We start from the raw sequence: 4796 nt of genomic DNA, 5'->3' as shown, positions 1-4796 counted from the left end.
CCCCCCCCCCCCCCCCCCCCCCCCGCCAAAAAAAAAAAAAAAAAAAAAAAAGAAAAAAAAAGATCGTCATAAAAACACTTATTCTGAAGTGTAATCATAATTAGCTCCACCAATAGAATCATTTGTTTAAATGAGCACTTCTGGTGAATTTCTAAATGTGTGTTGTTGTTTTGTTTTGTTTTCTTTTTCCCCAGAGCACGGTATACTTCAAACAACTATCTATTCACTTTTCACTTTTGTTTAGTGATCGTCGTCTTCTTTTATGACGTAGTTTGTTGGCAGTAGTATCATAGCCATCTTTAACATTTAGATAGTATGCGCTTGGCTAATAAGTTCACAACATTGCCATCCGGAAGTATAACGAACCAACTTTCAAAACTCTGTGTAACCATGAACTTTTACAGTCCGGATAATGCAGTTCAGTGAGAATTAGTCATAAACCCGGATGGCAAAAAACAATAACAAAGACCCGAGTGACGTCAACTTCGATCTTTCTATAGCCTGATACAAGAACCCTCTAGGACTTGCAGTTTGACGTCATTTTTTAGGTTTGTGTAGCGTCTAGTGAGTTGTCGTTAGTAGAGCTCAAGAAAACAAGTTATTTCATTGGTTGAACTATTGAATACAACTCACGATTTGTTTTCTTTTGACGTCATTTTTTGGTCAGTGTCAGGCTATGACTTTACGATGGCTATGGTAGTATCAGGCTTTGCGTTTACGAAGGCGACGACCGAGGTGTGTAAAGGAATCTACCAAGGACTTCAATTTTTCTCTGTCGGCTACACGAATACTAGTAGTCATAGTCGTAGTAGCTTAAGGCTACACCTCCAAATTCATTTCGTCAACCCAGCTTCGAAAGTCTTCCTCCTCCATAAGAACTGTTGCATAGCCAACTTCAATTTTAGTTACTGGACAGTGGAGGACGATGTGATCACTGGTCTCTGGAGCTGCCTGACATTTCCGGCAGGTATCCCTGTTCCCAAGTTTCCATCTGCACATATTATTTGATGCAGTTCTGCCATGTCCTGTTTAGATGCGATTTGAGGAAACACAGTATTTCCTGTCGTTGTGGGATGCAGGCATTCTTTTAGTAGGATCTTTTATGATGTTTCCTCCCCTTGGTGCTTCTTGCATGAATACTGATGTTACTTCAGGATAGATCAGCCCCTTTAAGCTTTTTATCCTCTTGCTGGAGCCTGAGATTGTTTTTTTAAAAAAAAAATGTTTTAAAGGTTTTTACGGCGCTTGAAACACATTAAGGTCTTATCAGCGCCAGTAAAAAGGAAGAATATGGGATAGTTAAAAGTTATAGAATTACAATTAAAGCACCCAAGAAAAGGTAAGACAAAAGGGAATTGGTTCAAATAGGAAACAACTGCAGATTCCAAGAGCACACTTTCAGTGTACTTTGTTTGAGATCACCTAAAAGTCTCATCCAGACACAAGCACATGTCCCCACTAAGAGAAATATACTCAAATGATTACAAATCATATATAATATGTCTTCTTCTTCTTCTAGGTTCCATGCCTGGTCCAGGCTTCGGATACTGCATGAATTATCTCTCTCCATTCCTCCCTGTCTCTTGCCTTTTCAAACAGCTCTTGGATTGTTAGGCTGGTGAAGCCCTTCAGTTGGTCTATGAGTGTTTTTCTTTGTCTCCCCCGGGCGCGTTTACCAGGTATTTTTCCACAACTTGCCAGGTATTCATTCTTATCTTTCCTTACTATGTGTCCGAAAAAGGATAGTTGTCGATCCACTATTAAGGGCATTAGTTTCCTTTGTTGGTATGTTTGTTTTAGCACTTCTTCGTTCGTTTTGTGTGCAGTATACGATATTCTCTGCATCCTTCTCAAGCACCACATTTCAAAAGCTTCAATGTTCTTTTGTGTTTCTGCATTTGTAGTCCAGCTTTCGCATCCGTATAACAAGATTGGCCACACGTAGCACTTCAAGACTCGGAATCTAATCCCGAACGACATCTGTTTGTTTTTCAAAATGTTTCCCAGGTCCATGAAGGCCTGTTTGGCTTGAGTTATTCTTGCTCGTATGTCTCGGTTACATCTTCCATCTGTTGTCACTATTGAACCTAGGTATTTAAAACTTTCTACGTTGGTAAGTTGCTCGCCGTGAATCGTTATATTGCAGGTGTTGTTGTTTTCAGGGTTTTTCTGTATTACCATGCATTCCGTTTTGGTGATATTCACTTCCATTCCCTTGGCTTCACTATCTACTACCACTTTGTCAACAATCTTTTGAAGTTGGATTTCTGATGTTGCAATGAGTACCGTATCGTCTGCGTATCTTATATTATTTATGTTGTGACCTCCCACTTTTATTCCCTCCATATTATTTATGCCCCTCATGATTGTTTCTTGGTATAGATTAAACAGATCTGGTGAGGCAACACACCCTTGACGGACTCCTTTCTTAATAGGAATGGAATTTCCTGTAGAGTTTCCGTTTTTGATAGATGCCTGCTGGGTGTAGTATAATGTTTGCATGAGTCTGAGGTCTTTCTCATCAGCGCCAATGGAGTGCAGTTGTTTTAGTATTTCTTCGTGGCGTACTCTATCAAAAGCTTTTTTGTAGTCGACAAAACAGAGGTATAGTGGGTCTGAACCTGTATAGCTCTTTCACTTAAAACACGGAGGAGGTATATTGCGTTCCTTGTCCCTCTGTCAGGTTGGAATCCATATTGTTCTTCTGCGATTTCGGGGTTAATCTTATTCCTTAGCCTGTTGATAATTATACGCAACAGTATTTTGTTGATGTGGCTTATTAAACTTATAGTTCTAAAATTTTCGCATCTGACTGCACCTGCTTTCTTTGGTATTGCTATGAAAATAGAGTTACAGAGATCTTCTGGAATTTTCCCAGTATTGTATATATTGTTGAATAATATGTGAAGTTCATCAATTGCTAGATCTCCTAGGCTTTTTAATACCTCTACAGATATTTCATCAGGGCCTGTTGCTTTACCATCCCTCATTCGTTCCATGGCATGTTCAATTTCACTTTTGGTGATGTTTGGTCCGCTTAATGGTTCTTTGAATTTCAGTGGTGGTTCATTTCTATTTGGATCATTGTACAGTTCGCCTATGTATTCTACCCATCGGCTTTCTATATGTTGTTCTTCAAATAGCAGTTCCCCTTGTTTGTTTTGGATACAACTTCCTGCTGCTTTGCTTTTCCTTTTCCCTGATAGTTCTTTTATTCTTTGGTGAGCTTGTTGGGGGTTGGGTTTGTATTCTCTTTCGATTTCGCAGCATTTCCAGTCTAGATAGTTCTCGTGTGCCTCGATGCATTTGGATTTAATGTGGTTGTTCAATGTTTGGTATTCTGCAGACCCTCTGTTGCATTTTCGTCTTTCTTCAAATAGGTTTAGAATTTCATTTGTCATCCATTCCTTTTTGCTGTTTATTTGAGCTATTGGTAAATGCTTTTCTGCAGTTGCTTTGACACACTTTTGGAATATATCAAATTGTTTTTCACATTTTTCATTATCAGGTTCACTTTGGCTTTGTATCATGAGTGCATTTTCAAATTCTTCTCTCATTTTTGTTTGTATGCCATTGTCTTTGCATAACCTGTAATCCCTCTTTATTCTACCAGCTGTTCTCTGAATAGCTTTAAACTTTATCCTTATTGTACAAACAACTGGGACATGGTCACTGTCTACATCGGCGCCTGGGTAGGTTTTGCAATTTAATATGCCATTTCTGAATCTTGATGATACTGCTATAAAGTCTATCTGGTTCCTTGCTCTGTCCCCTGGTGATTGCCATGTCCAGGTTCTTCTTGGGTGTTGTTGAAACCAGGTGTTTGAAATCATTAATTTATTTGTTCTACACCAATCTGCCCAGATGTTTCCTCGTTCATTTCTGTCTCCGAGTCCATGTGGTCCGATTATGTCACCATCTCTGCCTCTGCCAATCTTAGCATTTAGGTCCCCCATTACCATAAGGACTTCTTGTGATTTACACATTCGTTTTGCTTTGTCTAGTGAATGGTAAAACTCTGTCATATCTGCATCTGTCGCCTCTTCTGTTGGTGCATAAACTTGAATAATATTGGTGTCAACTACAGGTCCTCTTAGCTTAACCAGCAAAACTCTGTCTGAGATTGCTACGTGCCCTTTGTAAAATTTGGTTGATTTTTGGTCTAAGATCATCCCTACTCCTTTTTGGAAAGAGGTTCCACCACTCCATATGATCTTATATGTCATGTTGTTTTCTTGTTTTGACATGGTTCCCTGCTCTTTCCATCTCATCTCTGCCAGGCCAAGAATATTTATTTGGAGCCGTTTCATTTCTTTCAGAATGTTGTTTAGTTTTCCTTTTTGGGCACAGGTCCTGACATTCCATGTCCCAATTTTGGTTTTGTCACATTTGTTAAATTTATTTCGCCTAGTAACTGGCTGACGGTTCGGTGTGACCTGACGAACATCACGCTCCCAACCGAGCGAGGCAGCAGTCTTCCGTGAAAACATGCTCCCCTTTACGCTGTCACCGTTTAACTTTTTGGACTTATTCATGCAGTTAACTCGGCAAAGTTACAAGAATGGTTTGCCATTGCCTATTCTTGTCGCCCTCTGCAGTTGGCCAGCTTGACCTGTTACCGTTCGACACCACGAGGAGGTTGCAGTAGGGCTTGATGATGATCTATCTTTGCAGACTTGGCATCATCCATTTGTCGAACCAATATAATATGTAAATAAAACATAAAACAGCTTATTACAGAGCAATGATTTACAAGGTGAATAATATCATCTCCGACCAGGGCTAGGACAAAACCA

This window comes from Berghia stephanieae, chromosome 10, assembly GCF_034508935.2.
Source record: "Berghia stephanieae isolate SIO BIC M18660-M18661 chromosome 10, UCSD_Bste_1.3, whole genome shotgun sequence".
Classification (NCBI taxonomy): domain Eukaryota; kingdom Metazoa; phylum Mollusca; class Gastropoda; order Nudibranchia; family Aeolidiidae; genus Berghia; species Berghia stephanieae.
This window is presented reverse-complemented; position numbering follows the sequence as displayed.